Here is a 27,769-nt window from a genome sequence, read left to right on the forward strand (position 1 = left end):
ACATGTTGTGCAATTTCACGCATACCTATGTGCAATTATTGGTGTTTTCACGAACGGTAGGGCATTACAAAACTTGGTAAATTGGTTATAAAGGTACTGGCCAGCACAAGCTGGCCCTGAGGAAGGATATGAATCTGAAATGCATAGACCAATTGTAGCTCATCTGGTGCATTTGCCCAAATAGTGACTCTTAACTGTGGAACTCTAATGTGAAAATAAACAAGCATTCTTTGAAGAACCACCTTATTTGGAGACAATCTTTTGAGAAAGTTATTTGAAAGACTTAATAAAGATAAATATACCACATCCGTGTGTCATGATGCCTACCCCCGGGGAACCAGACAAGGTCCCGCAACCCCGGAAGCAGGCATCAAGTTGTTTTGATCAAGCCCAAAAGCCCCTGTTAGGGGCTGTTTAGGTGCGGTTCTGGTGCCTATGGCACCAGGCTCATATGGAGAGTCATTCCTGGTGCCATAGGCGCCAGGCTCATAGAGTAAACTTACCTGATGCAGACCATGCTGCAGAGCTCCAAGCCAAATGAGGCTTGGAAGGGACTATTTTTCCTAGGGACTATTTTTTACTCCGGTGGGGCTGGGGAAGAATACTCACCTGGGACTACTTTGGAGGCTATTTAAACCACACCCAAAGAGCAGCACACGCTTCGCGTTATTCTGCATCCAGCAGCGTAACGCTCACCGTGTCTGCAAGGCTGCATCCAGTCTTCTGCCACGCCCGCCTCGAGTCTGCAGCTCCTAGAAAAAGGGAGGAACAGAAGGAGAAAGGTTAGAATAAGAGCAATCCTTCGATCCTTACCTGGATTCCGGATCCACTGCACCTTCGAACTGGAAGAAAGAAGCATTTACGTGCGCCACCTCGCCTGCTGCAGCGCCGCGCTGAACTCACCAGCCCTTGTATCATCCTCACGGTCCACCACATCCTTCTGCACGTTCCGCTGCATTCTGGCACCTAAGGGGAACACAAGAACAGCAAAGGTGAGCCAAGGAAATAAACAGAGGCAATAGTAACTACCCCCATAGACTTACCTGATTACCACCAGGGGTACTATTCTTCTTCACGGGTCGGCGCAGTCTCCATTGCATCCTCGCCGCACCCAAGCCCCTAAGGGGAACAAAAGGATGACAAGGTGAGACAACGGAACAATAAGAGGAGCTCTTCTCACCGCAATAGACTTACCTAATTTTATCTCCGGAGGCATAATTCCTCGAACTTCATATTTTCTCGCCACACCTGAATAAGGGAACAGGCAGTGAACATTCTGGCCTTATTTTATTGAACTTTGTAGGATAAGCCAAATCCCCACCTGAACTTCGTCAGCTACCACGGGGAACTCTTTGCTGAGGTCAAGCTGCAAACTGCAAGCAATCGGACAAGAGTGAAAGGCAGACATGTGAACTCTTACGAACTACATATTTTTCGGAGTCATTATTGTTCTGGAACTCACCGATTCCTTCGAGCCAGTGAAGCAACTGGTTATCAACTCGTCCCTGCGCTCAATGCAGGATGGAGAGCTCATCTTTTCAAACCATCAGGTGAGACTATAGTAGGGGACATCAAAGGTGATCTGTGGGGAGGACAGCGGGGGTGGGGGGAATTTACACTCGACTCCACGGGTGGTTAATTCCCTTTCTCCATTTGCAGAAGGATATTCCTACGAGCCAAGCAAACGAAGCTAGGTGGGCCAGTCCTGTCCGTCATCTCGGCCCTACGCGTCACATTGGTGGAGACCGCAGCTGTCCAGATCAGATTGACGCCTCTGTGGGAGCCAGGTGAGCGTAACAGAACGCGGAGCCTACGCACAAATTCCCACCCGGGCATTATGGATACCTCAGAGACTGACCAATTGGCCCAATTACTAGGGGAACTGAGGCTGAAGTGCATTCAGCCCGTCAAGAAACTAATGCTCTTAGGAGAGAACTGATTTTGTCAAAGGAGAAAACTGATGACCTTGCTAGGCAGGTATTGCAAAGCCATGCTAGACAGGCACCCCTACCTGGTTCCGGAGGTAACACAGCTCCTGTGTTATCGAGTAACCCTGTGCAAATAAACCTACCAGGAAATATTCCATTAGCTCCACCTGAATGCTTTGCCGCAGATCCCAAAAGGTTTGCCATGTTTATGAACCAATGCCACCTGCACTTTGTATGCAGACCAGGAGCCTCCCCGAATGACCAAGCCAAGGTAGCCTTTGTATTGTCATATCTCAGTAACAGTGCAGCTGATTGGTCAATTCCACTAGTCACTCAGGATGACCCAATTCTTTGGGATTTTCAGGGCTTTCAAACTAGCATGGAAAGACTATTTGCCCAGCACTCCCAAGGACAGGCCCTGGATAATGAACTTTTGTCCCTACGACAGGGTAACCAGGACCTTCTATCCTACATCGTGACCTAGGTTGATAGTGGAAACTGGATGGCCTGAGGAAAAACGAATCACGTCATTTCATCGAGGGCTTCGAGGAGAACTCAAGGACGTCTTGGCTCAAGTCGTGAACCCACCTCAAGACTGCGCTGAATATATAGACTTATTGGTCCAGTTAGATCACAGACTTCAGAACAGAAAGGCTGATCGAGCCAAGTTTGAGAATCGGGTATTGGTCAAAACTCATGCTAACCCCAAAGGAGCAGATGCTTCAGAACCAATGCAAATTGGAGGGGTTAAAGGACCCTTAACCCAGAAGGAAAGAGAAAGGAAAAGACAAATGCAATTGTGTCTATATTGTGGAACTTCTGGGCATTTTCTACGGGATTGCCCTGTAAAACCACCCAAGAAGGTGGTAGGAGCTGCTGATAAAAGCCATATGGAGTCAGACTCGGGAAACGACCAAGCCCGACAAGCGTAGAGGTCCGCTTGCCGAGCTTGAAGAAGGATACTCAGACCTCGCATTTCATCATACCAATGGTCCTCGTAGATCCAGAGCAGCCATCGCGTATGCACGCAGTAAGGGCATACATTGATAGCGGGGCCATAGGAAACTATGTGGACTATGAATTGGCTTCCAGGATGAATCTACCTCTCTGCCGAAAAACCACCTCAGATGTCATCACCACAGTCGATGGAACTGAAATTGCCTCTGGGCCTGTAACTCATTCCACCACAGAGATGACATTATTGGGTCAGGATGGGCATCCAGAGACTATTGTGTTTGATCTAATCAAAGCCCCACAGTTCCAAATAATACTGGGGATACCTTGGGTGGAAACAAATAATCCGTGTATTGATTGGCGAGAGAAGAGAATAACCTTCCCGGATTGTACACAAACCTGTTACCCACAAAAAAAATAAAAGATAGGCCTGGCCACAGTAACCACAGCAGTCATGCAACTACCTCCAGAATACCAAGAATTCCAGGATGTCTTCCAAAAGGAACAGGCAAACACCTTACCTCCTCACAGATCGTAAGATTGTCAAATCAATCTCATACCCGTTGCACAACCCCCTTGTAGCAGGATCTATGCCCTTACGGAACCTGAGAACCTTCACCTACGACAATATTTAGACCAGTACCTTGCCAATGGCTTTATTCGCCCATCCAAGTCCCCTGCATCTTCAGCTTTGTTCTTTGTGCCCAAAAAGGAAGGTGACCTCAGAACGTGCATAGACTACCGCGCATTGAACCAGATAACTGCTCAGAACCGATACCCATTGCTTCTGATCCCTGAACTATTAGACCAAGTGAAGGACGCCTGTATATACACCAAGTTAGATCTCTGGGGGGCATACCATCTGGTACGTGTAAAAGAGGGCGACGAATGGAAGACTGCTTTCCGCACTAAGTATGGGTTATTTGAGTACCAGGTGATGCCTTTCGGGTTGTGCAATGCACCAGCAGCCTTCCAATACTTCATGAACGATTTCCTTCGTGAACTCATTGACATTTGTGTTGTCGTGTATATCGATGATATTCTAGTATACTCCTCTTCAGAATCTGACCATGTGAAGCAAGTCCGAGCAGTCCTTGAGAAATTACGCAATCCTTAAGTGGTCATCAGCAAGTTTAGTTAAGGAAGTACAAAGCATGCTCGGCTTTGCCAATTTCTACCGCAGGTTCATCCCAGATTTTTCACATGTCGTACATCCCATCACAGCACTCTTGCGAAAAAATAAACGCTTTATATGGACTGAAGAAGCTGAAAAGGCCTTCCAAGAGCTGAAAGCGAAATTCACATCTGCACCTGTGTTAAAGACCCACGCCCTGAACTTCCATACATAGTGGAAACTGATGCATCCAGTCTAGCCATGGGAGCTGTCATGTCTCAAAAGGACCCTGAAACTGGCCAGCTTCACCCAGTAGCATTTTGGTCCAGAAAGTTCTCGGCACTCGAGTTAAACTATGCGGTTACCTACAAGGAGTTATTAGCCATTAAATCCGCCTTCAAGGCTTGGCGGCATTACCTTCTCAGTGCAAGGCATACCATTACTGTGATCACCGATCACCGGAACTTACAGTATTTAAAAACAGCCAAGGCCCAATCATCACGTCAACTCCCATGGGCATTGTTCTTTGCCGGGTTTGATTTCGTGATAAGCTATCGACCAGGTTGTAAGAATGGTAAAGCAGAAGCCTTATTCCGAATTGGGATGGGAGAGGCAGAAGTGAACCCAGAACCAGTACCGATAATTTCCGAACAAAGGATTCTTGGCATGACTACTCTACAGACACTAGAGGATATTCAGGTAAAGATCCAGCAACTCTTTGATCCTACAGCCCTGCAGGACTGGGTAAAGAAAGGCCCGAGATACTCTGTCACCAATGATCTGCCTTATTACCAAGGGCGACTGTTTCTGCCACACAAGGATCTACAAGAGCAAGTCATTTCCCATTATCATGATACCCTGATGGAGGGGCACCCAGGTATGCAAAAACTGAAGCTAAGATTAAAAGACAATTTTGGTGGCCCACCTGGTGACAGGATATTAAATCATTTGTGATGTCTTGTGTCATTTGCGCCCAAAACAAAAGTCAAAAGAAAAAAACAGCTGGACTCTTACAACCTTTAGACATTCCGCCTACACCATGGCACACCTTATCGTTAGACTTTATTACTGATCTACCTCCTTGTAATGGGTTTAACACCATTCCAGTTATTGTGGATCTTTTTTCCAAGATGGCCCACTTTATTCCTTTAAAAGGACTACCTTCAGCCTTAATCCTGGTCAAAGAATTCCTCTAAAACATTGTTCGCTTACATGGATTTCCGTCCGTGTTGGTCTCTGACCGGGGCAGTCAATTTGTTTCACATTTTTGGAAGAAATGTTGTCAATTGGCGCAAGTCGATGTGAGATTATCGACCAGTCACCACCCCCAGCCCGATGGTCAAACGGAGAGGACCAACCAGACTCTTGAACAATACCTGCGTTGTATGTTACATCAAACTGAGAGTAATTGGAAGGACATCCTTTGGATCGCCGAATATGCATACAATAATTCAGTACATTCTGGAACTGGACAACGTCCCTTTTATACCCTATATGGGCACCACCCTCGAACCTCAGACCTTGACTCACCCCAACACTTAAAAATGCCCACAGTGGACCATCTACATGCTACAATTACACAAGCCTTTAAGCAGGCAACTGCACATTTGAGACAGGCGAAGGAGAAATATAAGAAAGATGCTGATCGGCATAGAAGTGATATTCCACAGTACCAGATAGGGGACCAAGTATGGTTGGCCACAAAACACATACCTCTCAAGGGAACGTGGACCTTTAACCCTAGGTATTTGCGACCTTATTCTATTAAGGCCATTATCAACCTGGTGGCCGTCAAGTTGGAATTACCTGCTAATATGCGAATTCATCCCGTCTTTCATGTGTCACTTTTGAAGCCAGTGCAACCAGGGACAATACTAACCAAGCCACCAGACCCTGTCCTTATAGACAGGGAACCCGAATTTGAAGTTAAGAATATCCTGGACTCCAAGATGGTGAAGTCAAAACTTGTTTATTTAATCGACTGGAAAGGGTACGGACCACAGGAAAGGTCTTGGGAACCCAGTGACCACGTTCATGCACCTCGATTGGTGAAAAGATTCCACCGAAATTTCCCAGACAAACCAAAACCACGGGGAAGAACAACTTTAGGAGGGGCCTTGGGGGGGAGTGCTGTCATGATGCCTACCCCCGGGGAACCAGACCAGGTCCAGCAACCCCTGAAGCAGGCATCAAGTCAAGCAAGTCAAGCAGGCATCAAAAGCCCCTGTTAGGGGCTGTTTGGGTGTGGTCCTGGCGCCTATGGCGCCAGGCCCATATGTAGAGTCAGTCCTGGCGCCATAGGCGCCAAGCTCATAGAGTAAACTTACCTGATGCAGACCATGCTGCAGAGCTCCAAGCCAAATGAGGCTTGGAAGGTACTATTTTACCTAGGGACTATTTTTTACTCGGGTGGGGCTGGGGAAGAATACTCACCTGGGACTACTTTGGTGCTATTTAAACCATGCCCGAAGAGCAGCAAATGCTTCGCCTTATTCTGCATCCAGCAGCGTAACACTCACCATGTCTGCAACCCTGAATCCAGTCTTCTGCCACGCCTGCATCGAGTCTGCAGCTCCTAGAAAAAGGGAGGAACAGAAGGAGAAGGTTAGAATAAGAGCAAGCCTTCGATCCTTACATGGATTCCGGATCCACCGCACCTTCGAACTGGAAGAAAGAAGCATTTACGCACGCCGCCTGGCCTGCTGCAGCGCCGCGCTGAACTCACCGGCCCTTGCAGCAACCTCACGGTCCACCACATCCTTCTGCACGTTCCGCCGCATTTTGGCACCTAAGGGGAACACAAGAACAGCAAAGGTGAGCCAAGGAAATAAACAGGGGCAATAGTAGCTACCCCCATAGACTTACATGATTACCGCCAGGGGTACTATTCCTCTTCACAGGTCGGCACAATCTCCATCGCATCCTCGCCGCACCCCAGCCCCTAAGGGGAACAAAAGGATGACAAGGTGAGACAACGGGACAATAAGGGGAACTCTTCTCACCGTACTAATTTTACCGCTGGAGGCATAATTCCTCGAACTTCATATTTTCTCGCCACACGTGAATAAGGGAACAGGCAGCTTACATTCTGGCCTTATTTTATTGAACTGTGTAGGATAAGCCAAATTCTTACCTGAACTTCGTCAGCTACCACGAGGAACACTTCGCTGTGGTCAAGCTGCAAACTGCAAGGAATCGGACAAGAGTCTAAGCCAGACATGTGAACTCTTACGAACTACATATTTTTCGGAGTCATTATTGTTCTGGAACTCTCCGATTCCTTCGAGCCAGTGAAGCAACTGGTTATCAACTCGCCCCTGCGCTCAATGCAGGATAGAGAGCTTGTCTTTTCAAACCATCAGGTGAGACTATAGGAGGGGACATCAAAGATGATCTGTGGGGAGAACAGCGGGGGTGGGGGAATTTACACTCGACGGGTGGTTAATTCCCTTTCTCCATTTGCAGAAGGATATTCCTACGGGCCAAGCAAACAAAGCTAGGTGGGCCAGTCCAGTCCGTCATCTCGGCCCTCCGCGTCACATTGGTGGAGACCGCAGCTGTCCAGATCAGATCGACGCCTCTGTGGGAGCCAGGTGAGCATAACACCGTGGTATCAGGGAGTGCAGCCCACACCACTGGCATCACGGCCAAGGTCCCTTTTTGTTTAATACTAACAGTGACACAGTTGTGGGAAGTGAACAAACTCAACGTCGTGTGGAGAATCCAAAATGGTGTCGACTAATGTATTGGTGTATTATATATGCATGCACAGCATTCATCATTGTTGTCTTGATTCTTTTGTTATACACTGTTTACTTTACTAGTCGAAAGAAGGCATCAGTCCCCTTGATTTTCCCACTCCAGTGACCCTTGCAGAAGTGTCTGTTACAGAGAGGCCAAGGCCATTTGTGATTATCCCTACACCAGTGACACGTGTAAAGTCACACATTTCTCTGACAAGTGTTCCTATGATTCCACCTGTAGGAAGGATGATTACTGATATACTTCTTCAGCATTTTGCAAGCACTAACTCCATGAAATGGAGACACACGAGAAGTGTAAGAGAAGATGATTATGAGTTAAATAATTATCTAAACAGTACAGCACATTTGGGGAATAACATGTGGTATCAGCACATAAAAAGCGGTGTGAGAAAGAACATCCAAGAGGGGCTGCTATGTTTGTGCTTTCCTATCTTATGCATTGGGGAATTCTTAGATATTCATAGCTATAGAAGTAGCTGTCCAGAAAGCTCATTGACTGACGCACCTTGCACTCTGCCATACAATAGGTCAATTCCAGGGTCGAACAGCATCCTTGGTATGGGTAACCGAATGGACAGCTCCAGAAGAAGATGATTATGTGTAAGATTTGAAGACAAGAGTGAGAGCACACACTAGAGATCACGTGATAAGATATGAAAAGCCTGGGATGAGGGGAGCAGGAATCAGATGGAAAATAAACTAAAAGCTCACATGTCAAGGGAAAAATGATGAATATATATGAAGATGCAAGGAGAGAGGTCAACTGCAATTCAAGGGAACAGTACGTTTTCCAGATGAATGGGAGGAAGGCGTGGTCATATGTAGGACATTAGCACTCACTGGATATGATGAGAAAGTCATAAATGCTGAGGAGAATGAATGCAAGTAGCATTGGCCGAAGATTGCAAAGTTGCTAACATGGGTCGATGATAAAGGAGGACCATTGCAGATAGTGCCTCTTGCCAGTGCAGAGCTGTGTTTACGAAATAATGGCACGAGCAAAGTCAGAATGAATCAACAGTATGATCGAATTGTTGATGTACCAGGCATGAAGGATTGGACAGTAGTGATAATGGACCACTACTGGACCTGTGGATCCAGAGCTTATATGAAGTTGCCCAAGGACTGGGGAGGACTGTGTTCTATAGTGATTGTTCATGTTCCAGCATTGGTGATTCCAAAGAGTGACCTGAACATTGGAGAGTTTCCAAAGGCTGATGCTCACATGAAAAAGAGCAGATCACTTGGATTTCTCAATCGAACAAAGAGGGAGAATTACTTTTCGGCTAAATCAATAGAAACCTTTAATTCTATTTTGTATGGATACAGGTTGTTCAGTCAGACTTCGGCAATATTCACGACTATTTTAATGCCAGGGAGCCAGATGATGGTGAATGCTAAATGGTTACAAATAACCAAATGGGAGCTCCTGCAGACAATCAACACTACCATAAAGGAATTCAATGCTATCAAGGAAGAGCTGACAGCTATAAGACTAATGACACTCCAGAATAGATATGTCCTGGACATGATCACAGTGATGGATGGAGGTGTTTGTGCCAAAATCAGGGAATCATGTTGCACATTCATACCTTCTCATGCTGACGAGAATGGGACCTTGACAGAGATCATAACGATGATGACAAACTTACCTGTCAAGATGGAATATGAAGTAGAAGATATTGCAGATGCTGGTTTGCATCGCTTTTCTCATGGGTCCCACAATGGATGGCGAATATCTTCTAGTCACTTGGAGCATTATTGGTGGTGATCATGTTTGGATTCTGTGTGATCAGGATAATAATCACACAGTGCAAGAAGACAGCAAAGAAAGCAGTAGGAATGAAGATCATGATCGATGTCGAGTCAGGATTTGGACACAAAGAGCTGACTAATGAAGAAATCAGAAAGTATATAGAAGCAAGTATTCATGCACCTGAGGGAACAAAGTTCCTGTATCCGAAAGACCACAAGAAGTATCTGGGAAGATGGATCTACTGCAGCCCGAATGGATATGCACCCACATGACCTGGAGTGTTGATGACCATGTAAAATCAGCAGGATCATTGAAAGGTGTGGTGAAGATATGGACTCAGAAGAAGCATTTCTTCAAGAAAGGATGTCTAGATGTGAAGACTGATGAGAGAGTGGTCGATGAATCAACCAGAGGGGGGAGTTTAGAGGTGGAGCCAAATGCCTCTACCAGAATTCCCACCCCTATCTTGCCTATATTTTGGGAAACAGAAAAGTTGACAAGCACGACACCTGTAATGATACCCATAACACAACAAGTTTTGAGGCAAGGTATCCATTGAGAAAACCATTCTTTATCTATCCACGAATCCCGGACAGTCTCTTAAGAGAGATTCCTGAAGAACGTGTAAAGACGGATGAAAGAGGAGACTGGTGACCTCACATGCTGCAACGTGACACACCAAAAAGAGATGCTGAGAGTGGAGGTGAATAAACCATATAGAACATGATGACAAAGTAAAGAATTAAGTGACCCTTTATGTGTAGAATGAAGATTGCACATGTAAAGAGCACAGAAGAAAATGCAAGCCGTTTTATAATTGTACAGATGCAGTAACGCAAGTTGACTAAGAATTCATTAAGGCTGGATACACATAGTGAATAGACTGCATGCAATGCCGCCAATATATATGTACAGAATCTGGATGTTCCAATAGCGTTTTAGCAAACTGGGATCCTATGAGCAGAAGGGCTGAAAGTGTGACGCAGTAGAATAAGAACGTCTGGTGATGGAGGAAGAATAAAGAAGGGTTGCCTGGTCCAGTGTCAAGGGTTGATGAGTCCAAGAATCTGGTTATCTATCAAGGAAAGATACAATTAACATGACAGCCGAGGTGAACTCCTATTAAGGTGCAACGAAAAGACAATGAGCGCCAAGTTTTATTCACTTTAATATTATTAAAGGCAGAGAAGGAGCTCAAAATGCAGTCTGCTGGGCCATGGTCTAGATGGAAATAGACTTGGGCATATTACACTGAGACTTGTAGATAAGGGCATGCTCACACTCCCTTCCAATCCCAGGAGCAGTGATACTTGCAAGGCCAAGTTCAAAGAATATTCTCATGGCAGACAGCTTGAGTGAGGAATATTCCACTCGCTAGCAGCCTGCAAGCTGGTACCCCAGGTGCTGGAGGTTTGGACTTGACCATATTTCCCCACCCAATTAGCCCATCATCAGAAGGGTACAAGCGTGCCACCACATTATAGAGGGCCACATATCAAAGAGTCCTATAGTTTAAGACCCAATGAAACATTGTGTATTTTGTGACATTGGCAATGACTTGCACTATGGGTTGGCTTATTTGTCTGTCTGACTGTAGACACCCAATCACAATCCCATATCCCATAGAAAGTATACCTTTCCCGTTGTCCTACCATAATCCTGCTTAGGTTTTCTTATTTTGCCACGTAGTATGATGTCAGCGATGATGAGTTTTTACAATATAATTGTGTTTTTAATGTAAATCACTGAGATGTGAGATGTTAGTTGATGTCTGTTGTACTCCCTGTTTTAGATAATTGTTATTAAAACAGCGAACTATTGCAAACTTCCTGAGTCAGTCTTATTATTGATGTCTGAGTAACTTCTGCATCCCCATCCTTCCTATAGAGCACTACCTCGTCTTAAAGGGTCTATGGGTTCATGACCACAGGAAGAAACATCAGACGAAGAAACTGTAAGAGAGGCTTGCTGTAACCTCCTGGACTCTTGAAGTGCCTGGAGAAGCCCTGCTGCAGTGCTGAAGCTCCAATTTCGCATTGACTAGAGAAGCCTGTAAGGGACGACTTCTTCCCTTGGGTTGGTGGCACCAACTGACCCCAAGATGAACTTTACTGGAACCTCTCTCCCTGCTGGCTATACTTCCTTGCTGCTGCTGGAAATGAGTGCCAGGGGTCAGGAACACCATAAATGAGTGCATCGTCTTTAAGCCAGACCCGAGCTCCAGGAAGATCCTCAGAAACCTCCCAAAGCAGGATGACACCTCAACAGATTGTTGGACCCCAGAAGCAAGGGGAGCCCTGCAAGGTTCCAAGAACCACAGTGGTGCTATTGACCGGTAGCTAAAAGCGCAAAGTGCTGCTGATTTGTAAAGAGCCCATTGCTGCCGTTGACCTTCAAACCGCAGTGCAGGAGTCCCCAGACATCCTTTCCTCTTGACCCCACGACTGCGGCCCAGGTACACAGGATCTGCAGGACTGCAACAGGAACAGAAGCCAGCTGGATCCTCTTCTTCCAACCTAAGGTACTGTTTTAACTAAAGGGGTACTTACCTATTTGGTTTAAGCTTGTTTGTTCTCACTGCAGACTTACAGTAACTACATTTTCTGCAGAGTTGCTCGCAGTTTTGCCCTTCACAAGCCTAACAGCTTGTGGCCCTACAGTGATTCTTTTTATACAAACTCTATGATTAACATTGTGCAAGACTTTTGTGCTATTTGCAGAAGTGCCTCAGCTCCCTATACATTGTTCAAATGACTTTGGCTGTCCTGGATCCCTGCAGACTTTTCTGACCCATTGACTTTGGTTTTAACTGTCCCTCATAGCTGGTGCATAATTTTAACTTGTATTGCTGGGAAAGGTCTAACCTAAACTTCATTGGAAAAGATTGTAAAGTATTTGCATGCTTTGAGAAACTGTTAACCTTTTTTCCTTCCCTAACCTTTTACTTTTCCACAACCTCAGTATTGCATTAAGTGTTAAAAGTGATATATCAATGTCTACAGTGTCCTAGCAGTCACCTCAGGGTGTAGGAAGTGTGTGTGTGAGATCCCAAAAGGGTATCTACTTGCTTATCTTAAAACTGAGGAAGTGTTGTGAAGTGTATTTTTATTGTTGCATATTACCCTTTCTGAAGAAGGCTTATTTAAAACTGACCGTTAAATAAATAAATAATGATTTTACTAGAAAACCTTGAGTATAAGTGTTATTTGAATACTTGTCATTTGTGAATCTCTATGTTACATCTCGACAGCTCACATTTACCCCTCTTGAGATACGTCTGGCTCCTCGGTTACTCTACTAACTTGTGTAGAACAAACCTGTACCAATAGGTGGGTTACCTATTACCAAGAAGACAAGGCTGGTGTAGTCTCCCACAGGGTCCCTACATATGATCTTGTCTAACAGGGCTATACTAGATCAAGACATGAACAATACTGGCAATGTTCTGCACTACATCCTTAACACTGTGACACAGGATTATAACCTTGTCAGAAGGGAGCAGGTAGGTGGACAACCAGAACATTGCCAGAGCCTGCCCTCCCACAGAGGTGGTGAGAGGAAGTTGCGTGGGACCAAATTCCCTGAATCTCCACAATAGTTACTTTTGTCTGAAAGAACTAGTACCACTGTAGCATCCTCAATGCCTATCTGCCACTGTCATACCCATGTTTCTTGTATTTTTGTTTTAGGACTACTTCCTCCAGAAGAACTCCGGTAGTGGCAAGAAAGACCCGTAGGGGAGCTGGCAAAGGGAACTAACCACCACAGGACTCACAGTCAAGAATTTCTATGATTAGAGATACATGAACCCCAACCCATCACCTCTAGAGAGACCGCTGTCAAAGAAAGAAATATACCCCCTGCTGTTTTTGAACGCAAACGCAGTAAAAACAAATTACTTCCAAAAGCCGGCACTAAACAAACGCTGGAGACACACATGTAGTTGGGGCTAACCAGACTATTAAAGAGGTCAAAGATCAAACCCGACCCCTTGGGAAAAGCACAGGAAGTGATTGGCCCATTAGGAAAGGGGTCCGGAAAGGACAATGGGATCCAGAGGATATGCAGAGCAGGAGATGCTGTGCTATAAGAGCCCAAGCCGGCCCAGCTTGAATTAAAGGTGTTCAGCTCAGGTCCGAGCGGAGTAGGTAGACTTAGAGACCCAGCGGTGGATAGCACACAGCAAAGAAGAGTGCTGAAAAGATTGTGACAGCTGTGAGAATACTGGCAAAGCATTGTCTGAGAGAGAGTGTGGTGCCAATTCAGGACAGTGTAGTGAAGTGTGTGAGAGTTGAGGGAGAGGGATATAGGGATAGAGAGAAAGGTGAGAGGAAGGTAGGGGGTTAGACTTTAAATGAGGGTGATTGTAGGTGTCTGGGAGAGTGACAGAGTGTGACAGTAGGGTGGTCGGAGAGCAAAAGTAGTAGCAGCAGAGAGGGTGAAGAGTAGAGGGAGGAATAAAGGAGAAAACAGGAGGAGAGAATCTGGCAAGATCAGCCCTTGGAGAGAGTATACACGGTATAAACAAGTGAGTGTTCAGGGAGAGAGGTGAGAGCAGGGATCAGTGATGATAGAGAGAGGGTGGCGGGTTGAGAGAGAAGACGAGATATGAGCAGAGGAGTTGAGATACACAGAGGCAGGATTGAGATAAGGAGAGGGGCAATGTTAGAGGAAGAGAGGGACTAGTAAGAGGAGGGAGGGGAGTGAAGGCATAAAGGGAGGAGAGATAGTGATGGGAGATGGGAGAGAGAAGGTTATTGAGAGAATGTTAGAGAATATTTGGCGTCAGCCATCAGCGGGAGTTGGAGAATCCCTAAGAAAGTCCTAGAGGGAGTAATTTAAAGAAGGCCAGAGCCCATCGGCTAGCCATGTCAGTTAAGCAAGAACAAGATAGAAGAAGTTAGTATTCCAGAGTGCACCAGCATGGGTCGTTGTGGTTCTAGGGTGGACGGAAGCAAATGGAAGATTGAGAGAGATGTAGGGACTGTCCTCGCTGGACTAACCGTTGTGTAGACTAAAATAAAGGTAGAGGAATTTACCTCACAGGATTCAATGACATAACCAGAAGTGATATTACACAGTCCCTTTTTCCATCCACTTAACCTAACAAGAAGAGACATCATGCCATCTTTGGTCACTCGTTATCATCATAGGGTGTTACATCACACATTTGACCAACCATAACTTCAAAGTATGTGATATCACATGCATGTGTTACTGGTGGCTGTATTTCGAAACTATATATTTTTTTAAGCAAAAATTGAAATTCAAAATACATGATTCGCCAGGTTATTATATAATGATGGACGATAGTCAGAAAACACAAGCTAGAGCAAAAAGCAAGCATCATAGGCAGTCTTAGGGCCTCATTACGAGTTTGGAGCTAGCCATGGAGCTATTAGCTCTATGGCTGCCTCCAAACCGGGCTCCTTTTCCGGGTTCCTGCAATGGGGACTTACCGGGTCATTCTGACATAGGAGGACCCGGTAAATCCTCCTTGCAGGAACCATTCCCCATTTCCATTTGAGCCCCCATAAGGCTCAATCGGAATGGGTGATGGAGGTAACACCGGGCACATTATAAGTGTCCCGTTGTTACCTCCCTCTTCCCCTCGCGGGACCCGGAAAGGACGCCTGGTTTTACCAGGCGTCCGATCTCGGTCCCGCGATGGGAAGCTCGTGATCAGCCCTGACAGAATGAAAGGGGCCGGTCCCATACTGGCCCCCTACATTCCATCAGCGCCTGCCTCTTATTTGCGGCATGGCTGCCTCCGAACTCGTCCAAACTCCGGCCTGGTGAATGGAGTAATTACCGGTCTATTCCGAGGTCGGAGGGTCCGGTAATTCACCAGGGCCATTCCCCATTCCCATTTGAGCCCCCATAGGGCTCAATGGGAAGGAGGAAGGCGGCAATAACGGTTCCGTAAATTACGGTACTGTTATTGACCCCGGAGTCCCTTTGCGGGTCCCATCCTTAACGCCTGCTAAAAAGGGAACTCGTAGGGTGGTAAGGGTTTAAAGGCACCGTGACCGTTAACCCTTACTGCCCTACTCGGAATGAGGCCCATTGTTCCCTAAAGTGTTCACAGGACTAGCAGGTATCACTATTATGACTTCAACCCCAATTACATTTGTATTATATCCTTTTGATGTATCACACTACTAAGTGTATTTTTAGTGATCGTACGATACAGAAGCAAACGTCTGAAAAGTTCATTTGCTTACTGATTATGATGCTTGTAAAATGTTTGTAAGACTAAAGCAAATGTAAGCACAATAAAAACTGAGCAGCGGGCAAATATAGAAATGTCTAAAAGAACAGCCAGCCAACATGGGCCGACTAAATGCTACACCTGCACTAGTATTCAAATTGGTCCTGTCCAGGCGTGATTACTGCAGTTATGCCTACTGGGGTCTCTCGACAAAAACTCTTCTGAAATGTCTAAGAATTCAGAGCCACAAGCAAATTTATTTTACATCATTCTCGAAATTACCACATCACAAGCACCATTCAGCCACTTCACTGCTTCCCATACGTTAAATAACATAATATAGAGCCACTTGCGTCGTCCACAAGGAACAGCTGCTTGGCCATATGTAGACCTGGGCGCATAAAGGCTGCAAAAGGCCGAATAACCTGAATTTTCACTGTAATCAGATTATTTGGGTTCGAGCAAACTTTTTACAGGTTTAGGTGGCATATTCAGGGTAAGCTCATGCCAATTCATGCTGATGAAATGTTGCTGGGGATATTGGGCTGAATAGGTCAGCTCTTTTCGCGCTTGCACAATTCCCAGCAAGTAGAGAAGAAAGTCTTTGAAATGGGTGAGTAGTGCAGAACCTTTCCTGCTAGGGATGCTCAAAGAAAAGAAAGTCTCTAAATGTTTAATGGCTTGCACCTGTTAATTTATTTAATATAGAACCCAAAAAAGATGTAAGAAAATTGCAGAGCAAGCATTTTTTTATTTGGATTACTTTGAGAAATGCTCACATCACCTTCAGCACACAAAGCCGGACTGCACATTTACAAAGGGCTGTGTTGCAGCAAAAGGGATGTGCTGGCCAGCCACCCCTGCATACATTGGTGTAGGGAGAACATTTGGCACTCCCTGCACCCACGAAAATGTTGGAAGTACCATTTCATTGTGATATGCCATTAAACGAATTGCCATTGTGAAATGTGTAAAAAAAAAAGAAAAACATAATTTCAGTCCTGTAATATACGTGGGACAGCAGTTGGTCATGCCTCTGCTCTCCCCCTTGAGGGAAATCCATGAATGGGCAGAAATTAATAAGTCATACCCTGTGTGGCATGGTAGTGGATGTTTCACATAATTATTAAGAGTGAAATAATATTCATATTGGTTCTATATAAATTGTGCTTTTTGAAGGCCACCATAAAAAAAGAGTGATTTACTTTGTTCATTTATGTGCAGCCCTCAAAAAGCCGAAATAGCATGAATTCATGTAGTTTCACCCCTGAATCCTCCTTTTCTCTTTTCTCCCCTGCCCCCAATGACTCAGTTTGCCACAAGCATACATACTCAATCCCCCACCACATTCACACACACACGCAAACACCCAAACACCTATATTTCCCCCATGCCCCTCCACCGTCAAAAACATTCCTTTTACATACACCCCTCAAATGCCACACACACCCCTACACACTCACCTCAGTCTCCTTTGACTCCTCCTCTGGGTCCTGCTGTGCCTGTCAGTACCTCTGTTCACTCTTCTCCAGTGAAGGGGCTGACAGGCAGATTTAGAAAGACCACTCGGAGCGGTCTTTCTAAATTTTTTGTTAGTAATTTTTTCACTTAGTACCATTATATCATATAAATGTCAAAACTATGACTCCAGGTTTATCCTTTTTAGGGTTGGGTAACACCTCTATCCAGTAGCTTCTCCTCAGCAGGACCTGTCACGTGAAACAGGAATTCAAGGACATGCCCTAAACAAAAGGACACACCTAAATGGACCTGCTTGCATAAGATACATTATCCCAGAAACAATACTAAGGCTGGAATGCCATAGGTAACCATGCACCATTTAAAATTGAAATGGCACTTGTTTTTACAAAAATATGTTTAAAGATAATTCTGAAACCAGAACAGTTACAAACAAGCCAATTAGCGTGTTGTTATTCTAAGACTTGTCTATCAGATGAGTGTACATTTGAATGTCTTATGATTTCTAATAAGTAATGCAATTATTAATATTCATAACTCTAGAATAAATGTTGTGCATTGCCATGACATAAATCTAGATGCCTGTCGGTGATAACAGATTTCAGAAATCCCTATTTCATTGAGGTGGGAGGTTGCTTCTATTTATTATGAAATTACAATTATTTGGCATATAGAAATGTTAAGAGCATGTTGGGCTACCACCTATTTCTTTTCATAATCGCAGAAATATGAACATCCGATGAAGACCGGTTGTGTGCATTCTCTGGAAATGTCTGACTGTTGGATAAGCCAATAGAAGAACTTGACCAATTAAAAACTGTGACATAAATGTGACACAAGTGTGATAATAATGGATATATCTTTTTTTAAGCAAAAGACTGGGAACTGCATACTGACTCTGGAAAAAGCTGCAGGAAAGAATAACAATTGTTCCTATTGGATTAATGCTGAATATGGATATTATCTGCAGATGAATGGAACTAATTTAACCTGAAACAGACTTGCTGTACTGCAAAAGGGAGGACGGGAACAGGAGGCGTCTACTGACTGGGATATTTCAAATTTGAGGGGGTCTCTGCTGGCTCTGTGCCTTAAAGATCATTTCAAAGTGAGTGTGAGAATTCCCAAAAAATAAATGGCATATCCTCACAAGTATTTTCCTGTTTAAGTCCCAAAAGGGCTTTGGTCTGGCAAGGTGTTCCTAAAATATGTTGATTTTAAATGGGTAATGAACAGCGCAAAACCACTGCATGTATACTCAAGTGAGATGTCATTTCAGCCCAAACCAAAATATATTTCTGAGTTATGTGGGCATTGATGCAAATAGCACTTCTGTGCTATTGTAAATCATATTAGTAAATTATTCCCAAAGTGTCTTCACAGAAATAGCTAAAATTAGGCTTTGAAATGAAGATGCCCACACCATAATTTAGTGGAGATTTGCTTGCTGATGTGTGTTCTGTGAAACCTAACTTTGTAATAAGGTTTGGTAAATGGCAGCAAGTCTATACTTGACATGTGTACTCCTATTGAAAATCATGCTAATAGTAAATTCCATATGACCCTCATTGTTGAAACTGCACAGTGGGAGTCTATGAGATGAAAGAAGAGAGGCAGTTATACTATACCTGTGTATTAATATCCTAAAGCCATTCTGGCAGGCTAGGTGTGTGAACCAAAATTCTGTGTGTTCTGAATTGATAACACTGCATCCATAGCGCTAAATCGTGACATTCAAATTCAATTCAGAATAAATACTTTGAAATTAAACACATGCCTATAAAAAAAAACACTGTACATGGTTTACATGCAAATTGTGATGTATGTGACCGTTCCCTGATTCCAGCACTTCATGATGTTAATTGGGGAAAACAACATTTTTGAATGGTTTGTAATGTAAATTTATATGTATTTTAGATATGTTTTGAAAGAAATAGAGTTTGGATACACTGACTGACAAGGAGCAGAATTATGACTAGATTTCAGATTGCTATTTAGAATGGATGCATGTGTCTGAGAAATTGTGAGTTTCATGCAGGATATTTTTGCTTTTATAGACATGCCACTTGTGATGCGGATGGTACATGTTTAGTACTGTGATGACTTCTCTTGCATACGGCTTTGGAATCACCAAAATATTGATCCCTAAATTAGCCTGTTTATAGTGTTGCTAGAATTATGGGTTGGGATTCTATATCTTTGTAAAAAATACAGTACATAATAAATATATAAGTTAATTTCTGCCACAGAAATGGAGGCCCATCCTGGGACATTAAATATTTGACATCACTGATACCAACCCATTGAGTAACCGAAAATGTGCCCATGATCACAGATGTGTGTGAAGTTGCATTAGTGTGTGGAATAATATGGTCCCCATTGTATATTATCATTAGTGTATACAAGTTGCGATTAGGAATTGAAATCTGTGGAATTGCAGGTTGAAAAAATAGTTGATTTTGAAGTGACAAATATAATCAAGATCAATTACACAATCTAGCCGCAACATAACAGGATGCCATGGCTGATCTTTTGATTATGCAATGACTGCAACAGCAATGGTCGATGAGGGATCTCCAGTCATGGAAAGATAAAATAAAGAATATTGTTGAGAATGTTGAACAAAAATGACCCATTAGATGAATCATTACAAAAACTATGCATAACCTTCACAACTAGAGAGGAGAAGCAAATTATTGTGAACTATTCTGCCCATCTCTTTTTTCACATTAAGATGCAAGCTTGTGGATGGTGGGTTGGCTGAAAATGTACATGATTTGCACCAATGTAAAGAAAATGCTGAAAATACCTTCACAGAATGTATTCTCATGCAACAAGTTGTAATCAGTGCAAGCATGAGATGAAACAAATGATTCTCTGGGTTACAAGCAAGTGTTGCTAGGTCTGGGAAAGATCCGGGACTACGCTAATGTCTGGACTGTCAGGAAAATGGGGTAGCTAGCCTTTAGTTTGTAGCCCCTGAGCTTCTATTTGGGGCTACAACCAAAAGACCCAGAGCTATAGCCCCCTCAACACCCCATCCACATCTCTGGTTGCTACAGAAATAGCACACTGTAATAGAAGCATTGCAAGATGAGCAGCATGTACAACCTTGAGGATGAAAAGAATAATTTGTGTCAATATCTGAAGATGTGAATATGCTGCACTAGGGACTTTGTGTATCTGGGCTGTTTAAGAAAGGTCTGATTCCCAGATCATCCCCATTTTTCTTAGCATGAGCAGAAAGAAGAGGGTAGACCAAAAATACATGGTGGAGTTGGTATCTGTTAGAGATATTTAAGCAAGTGTCTAGGTCCTAGCAGTAGCAGCACAATCTTTGCCGGATTAAAATGCAAGCCATTCCTAACCATCCAGTAATGAACCATGGTAAGGTTTCTCCAATAGTGAAGGAAAGTTGCCAAAAGGCCCTGAGACTTTAAGGTACTGTATTCCGGAGACCCTGGCAGGCCCATAGAGCCGTTTTTTGCTCCGAAAGTACTTTAAGACGAGATAGCTGCACCCTTGAGATGGATGGGGGTGCAGATGTATTACTCCAACACCAATCAATAAGGACAACTCAATGGTTTGGCAAAGGGAGTCTGTTTAATCACAAGTACAAAAAAACGGGGAGTCATGGAAATCAGTGGTGATGCAATCGTCCTTCTCACTTCAACTCCAATGAACTTCATAAAAATCATAGCATTTATACTGAAAACTCATCATAATTGATGTATAACACTCAAACGTTGATATGCAATTATATTGGTTAGGAAAAGGTAACTTTAATATAGGTACTGTATCTGTCTATGGTAACGGAGTGAGGGGATTGGGTAAACACTGTTAGGTGGGCCTCTAAGCCCTTCCTTCAAAAATGACTACTGTAGATGTCACTAAAAGTACGACGTCCTATGGGTTTTACTAACTATAGGATCCTAGATTATTTGGTCCATTGTGATTGGGTTGGCATCAACCCCATGCATACATTTCCACTTTGCTTAGCAGCATGCAGAATGGTCAACCAGGTGCAGGGTGCCCCTCAGCTACCCAGCCTTCCTCCAATTAATGTTACAATCAATCATCACTTCAGCATCTATGTGTCAATTATTTTTCTGTGGTTGGCCTCGAAACTGCATCTTCTGTCTGTAAAAGTTCTGATATCTCTTCCTGGGTGGATTCCAAGTGTAGGTGTGAGCCCGTGCTTCTCCTCGCTCGGCTGGTCACATGCTTCCCACACCGTGAATTTTTCTAGTTTCTCTCAATTTGTGCATTTGATTCTTATTCAGCTTGCCACCTGCCTACGCCGCCTTATCTTGACCTTTCAGAGACAGGATGTTCTCTGATTAAGTTCCAATTATATGTAGCTACTGTTCGTTCCTTCTGTTGTATGACCTTGGCTCTCCTGGCACCAGTTGCATCTGCCAAGTTTTGATACAGCTGTCTCTTCTCGTTTTACTAGAATATGAACTTCTGCTCATTTGACCTTTAGTAGCCTGGGTTGATTCTGCTTCGTTTGCAAAGAGGAATTACACTTATAATACTGTGCTTCGTTTTGAGGTAGATCATGTATAATGGTGCTTGGCGCACTATTCTTCTACTTAGCATTGCAAGTCGCATTGTTTTCTTAGCTTTCTTGCAGTTCCAAGCATATGTACAAGTGTTAGCTGGTTGAATATCTTCATCCTGTTTACAGCTTAAGCTTCTTTGTATTTCAACATTGTTCTCCCCTTTTAGGTTCACAATATCCTTATTCATGGTGTTTTGTCTCTGGGTGTCATTCTCTGATTGTCATTTCTTCTACTTGTACGTCAGTCCGGGTCCTCATGACGTCACCATTTGTCTTCCATTAAGAACTTTTTGGTTTATTCTGGTACTGTACTTAGGCAATCTTCATTTTGTCTAATTTGCTGGTAAGGTTTCCTTAATGGATACCTTACTGTCCATGGTTTTCTTGGTATTGGTACTTCAATAGGTGTTGCTCTTCTGATAGGTAGTGGGTCGAGCCCTACTGCGGATCTCTGCTGATTTATCTGCTCATCATATGTCATATATTTGAGTGTGAATGTTCCTGGTCCTTCAAAATGGGCGACTGGAGTGCAGGCTTTATTTGGGGCCTCCTCTACACTCCCCCCTCAGGGGCGATTCATCGACCACTTTCACCTCCGCTTTTGGATTCAACTTACTCGATGATTCTTCTGTATTTATCTTCAATCCATCTCCTGGGTTCATTCCTTCTTCATCTTTGGGGTCTATACATGATGGTTTGAAGAAGTGTCTCTTTGGAGTCCATATTTTTATTACTCCTTTCAAGCTTCCTGCTGTTCTTACATGTTCGTCTTTATTCCAAGTCATCAATTGACATTGTTCATTCGGGCTGCAATAAACCCATCTTCCCACATAATTTCTGTGCTTTCTGGGATAGAGAAACTTTGTTCCTTCTGGTGTGTGAATGCTGGTCTTCACAAAGTCTCTTATTTCTTAATCAGTCAGGTCTTTGGGCTTACATCCTGGCTTGACATCAATCATGATCTTCATCCCTATTGCTTTCTTCACAGTCTTCTGGCACTGAGAGATTATTATCCTGATAACACAAAATCCGGGTAATATCATCACGAGCAGGGCTCCCAAGAACTTGAAAGTTTTTGCCATCCACTGTGTTACCCATGAAAACAGCGATCCAAACCAGCTATCATCATCAACTTCATCAGTTTCATTTATCATCTGGTTCTGCAGGTTTGTCAGCATACCTATGACTTCAGTTCAGGTTCCATTCTCCTCATCATGAGATGGTAGAAATGTGAAACATGATTCTCCGATTTTTGCACAAACTCCTCCATCCATGGCTGTGATCATGTCAAGGACATATCTGTTCTGAAGAGTCATCAGTCGGATGGCTCTTAGCTCTTCCTTTATTGCGTTGAATCCTTTTATTGTCATGTTGATGGTCTGCAGTAACTCCCATCTGGTTATCTGCAACCATTTAATATTTACTCCATCTTGGATTCTTGGCAGAAAAATCATTGTGAACACTGATGAGGTAAGGCTGAATAGCCTGTGTTCATATGGGATTACATGAAAAGCTTCTTCCGATTTAGCAGAGAAGTAATTTTCTCTCTTAGTCCAAGTTATCAGTTCCACAGATCTCTTCTTCCTCAGGTGAGCATCTGCTTTCGGGAAACTGTCAATATTCCGGTCACTTTTCGGGATCACCAGTGCTGGAACGTGGACATTCACTATTGTGCATATACCTCCCCAGTCTCTTGGCAGTCCGATGTATGTCTTGGATTCACATGCCCAATAATGATCCATAATTACTGCAGTTCCATGCACCATTCCTGGAGCATCAAAAACTCGTCCACAGTTCTGATTCTTTCCCATCTTTCTTGTGCCATTATTCCTGAAGCAGAATTTTGAGTTTTCTAGTGGCACTATCTGCAAGGGTCCTCCTCTGTCTTCGACCCATGTGAATAATTTTGCACGTTTTGGCCACAATGTTGATGATGGACTTGTAGAGACTGAAGACCATCCATGCTCGGCATATCACTACTCCTTTCTCCCATCCGTCTGGTGAAAGCACTGTTCCCCAAATTTACATTTGGCCTCGATTCTTCCAACTCTGAGCTTCTTTTGGAGTTTTCCCTTTGACATTTAGCTTCTGGTTTGCTTCTCTTCTGATTGATTTCTGCTCCTTTAACTCCAGGCTTTGCATATCTGATCACAATGTGTTTCGTCTTTCCATTGTTTCTTGTTTTTATGGCCTGGACATAATCGTCTTCATTTGGATCAGTTGCTTCAGTTGCCCATTTCAGTGAGGCATCACTACCCATGAACTGGCCTCTGGTCTTGCATATTGCTACGTTCAAGAGACAGTGTGCTGTCTGGAAATCAAATTCTACAGCTACAAAGATCTTGGATTTCCCCATGCTTTATGTTAGGAGTGCACCAACAAAGCATTCCCCTTCTGAACTTCGTCTTCCAACTTCTTTCAAGTGCTGGTACCAAATGTTGTTTCCCAAATGTGCTGTGCTGGCCAGGTAGTCGTTTAGTTCATTGTCGTCTCCATGCATCCTTCTCTTGATTCTTAGTGTTCTCCTGTAGTTTGCTATAACTACATCCCTAAATGCATCTGTATGGCTCTTTCTTGCTGGTGGATTCTCAGGTATCCCGGTCCATGGTGCATGCCTCCTCATCTGCACCATTTGAGTGGATAAGAGTCTGGCAGCTCTTTCCCTCTCTTCATATGCCCTTTTCTGTTGGACTAGAAGTATTCATATCCGTTAAGCATTGGTCTAATATATGGTTGTACTGTGGAACTGGTACTGGTACTGGTCCCCTGTGTTGGAACATATGTGTTTGGCAATACAGTCTCTGCGGTTTTATTCTTCAGCTCCTCTGGTATTTTTCTTGCTTTGGCTATGAATGGCCATACTGCGTCTACTATTAGTTGTGCTTGCGAGATCTTCTTTGAGTTTGTCTTTATCTCCCTCAGTGTTGTCTCAAGGGTGTTTATCATTATCATTTCTGTTGGTTTTGCCTCCAATTCATCTTGTCTTTTCACAATGTCTGTTGTGGAGTTTCTTGTGGCAAGCAATCTCTTCTTTTCTACCGTTTTGGCTTGTGGTTCTGTAGTCATTGACACTAGGCCTACTTTGTGTGTATTCAGTGTTTGCATGCGTGTGGTTATCCGTAACCTTTCTTCATTCATTCCTTGCCGACCCTGTCTCTGGCTTTTCTGTTTGTTTGTTACCACAAGTGTGCATTTATCATTGCTAATCACATCCATTCAAGTTCATTCACTCCACCATCTGATCTTTTAGGGACTGGAATGACTATGTAAGGTCTGGGTGCTTTTGTGGGTTTCATGCGTGCATCATTAGATGGGTGAACTGGATTTGAAACGCTTTGTGCACCAATAGAAAATACAGTTCTGATCGTTAATGACAGCAAAACAATGATGAATAAGATACATAAATACATTATGCCCCTGTATGTAAGGTGGCAGCATTTACTTCCGGAGAAGCGTGGTCATCTCTCCTCCCGCGGAAGGACCAGATTGCTGCTTTGGACCCCCATCTCGATAATTCACCAAATGTCATTTTTTTTGTATTCCCTTAACCAATATCGTCTTTCGAGTTCTGTGTTTAAGAGAGTCAGGTGTTCCACAAGTGCCCCCCCTCTTGTGGATGATGAGTTGTCTCTTATCTCAGGATACAGTTCCTTTGCTAGACTATGGGAAAAATCATATCAACTAACACCTCAATAAGTCTTTTACTGTGCATGTTCAAAGTAAGTATGTTCCCAGTCCACTCCTCGGATTTGCTTCAGTCCTGAGGACATATTGTACACTGGTCAGTATGAAGAAATAGGGATGAAAAAACAACAAATGCAATAAGTGAAGTCCTTGACACAGCTTCCTTGATCTGTCCCTCGGCGGAAGGCTTTTAGAATCTCCTCAGATAGTTCTGTTGATGGTTCGAGAGCTCTATCTGTAACACAATTCCATGCAAGAGCATGCCCATCTGTGCAACATTAGCTGGATCTCTGATGAATGTGAGGACGTCAACATTGCTAGGTCTCCCCACTAGCTCTGGAAAGTCAGTGACTATGCGAAAAAGGACATTGGGCCTGATCACGACTTTGGCGGTAACCCTTAAATCCGGCGGTAGCGCTAATACCGCCGGATTTAAGGGTCCGCCAAATCAGGACTTCGGCGGATTTTGCCCCAGCTCTTAGCTTGGGGGAAATCTGCTGAAAATTTGCGCTATTACCACCGGCAGGAAATCCGCCGCCGGTAAGAGCGCGATTTTTCCCCATTGAGCCCAATGGGGAATGGGGCATTCCCGAATGGGCTCAATGGGGAATGGGGAATTACTTTACCGCCAAACTCGTGATCCGGCGCTATTAGCGCCGGGGAGTTCGGCGGTAGGGCTATTACTGCCGGCGGTATTACCGCCGGCGGTAACGCCCAAGTTGTGATCAGGCCCATTGTGAGCTAACCTGCTGTCTTCTAGTGACAGGGACATCCGTCCTGTCTTGCTGAGTTTTTCAAGATTGTATGCTTTCCCTTTAATGTAAACAATCTCTGCACTGTCCGGTCGCGTGGAGTGTGACTAGGATCACTATTTTATTTAAAAGTTGGCTTAACTGTTCTGCATTTGCTGGGTCTCGAAGAAACGTGAGTGTGTCTGTTGTTCTTCCAACAAGAGTTGGATAATCTTTGATTAGTCGAAAGAACAATGTGTTAATAAGCTCACTCAGGGAGTAAGAGAAATTGTTTGGCAATGACACTAAGTAGTCTTCTTACTATCTTTTCATTTTCAGGATCTTGAAGAAAGTCAGTGACATTGCTGAGCCTCCCTACCAATGACGGGTATGATCTTAGCACTAGATCAAAATAGGTGACCACATCCTTGGCGATGTCGCTACTGCAGGACACCATAAGTGATTACGAATAGGGTCTCAAGTGGAATGAGTCAGGATACTGTATTTGCTTCCAATGTAAGTGTCCTCAGTCAAAATTTGGCATATTCTTTTCTCATCGAGGCTTAAGTATGCATCAGTCCAAAGTTCAAAGTCAACAGACTGTGTTGTGGCTTTTGCATGCAATTGTCTTCTTCACCCTGCAACTAGGATGCACAGAGTGTCAATTTTTTATGTCCTTATCCCCTTTTTTGCTTAGAGGAAGTGTCCAATTTAAGACACAATTTGCAAAAAGTTATTTGTCTTTGTTTGGCTGGTTATGCATCCTGCTTCCTCGTCATGGATCTCGTCTGCATATGCTGTGATTGTTCCCCATCACTCGTCGATTCCTCTCATTGGGGTCCGGTAGGGGGCCTTCTCCAATGTAGGGTTTGATATCGCCGACAAAAATCCAAGCTCTCCTGTCATGTAGTTTTACTGCAGATGGAGTGCAGTCCTCCACCATGAAGGGATCATTAAACCTTGGCTATTCCCACTTTTTTCCTTGTATGATTCCTCACAAGGACGGTATCTCCAGGGAAGAAGGATGGAACACGTAAACGCTGAACTTGGTCTGTTGTAGGATCTTCTTCTGTGTTCTGTGCTGCCTTGCACCCTTTTCGTCATCGCTGCAGCTGGTCTGAAATTACAGTAAGGCAAGATGTCATGCAGTTCAGATAGTTTTGCATTTCAGACCCTAAAATTTCTCCTGTTGACTGGGCATCACATCTAGCTCTATCTCGGGGTGTCAAGGGAGTTTTCATTCTTCTTCCTTCTATCTCATGTGGCGCAAGATGATGGTCAGAACCGGGTTGGTTCCGAAGTGCATACAGTGCCAAAGGAAGGCAGTGCAACCATCCCTTCCTTAGCGTCAGCTTCAACTTGGCTATCCTTTCCTTTAACAAGCCATTGAGCTTCTCACAGACTCTGTTACCTTGCCGATGATACGGCGATGAGAACTTGTGCTTTATACCAAGCAGCAAGCTAATCTGTTCGAAAATTGCATTAACATTATCTGATCTCATGACCTCGCACACCCCCCACCAGGGGAATACCTCTCTCACAAAAAATTTGGCCGCACAGGTAGAGTCTGGGTGTATACATGGA

Source organism: Ambystoma mexicanum, chromosome 11 (assembly GCF_040938575.1).
Source record: "Ambystoma mexicanum isolate Mex_15411 chromosome 11, UKY_AmexF1_1, whole genome shotgun sequence".
NCBI classification, from domain to species: Eukaryota; Metazoa; Chordata; class Amphibia; order Caudata; family Ambystomatidae; genus Ambystoma; species Ambystoma mexicanum.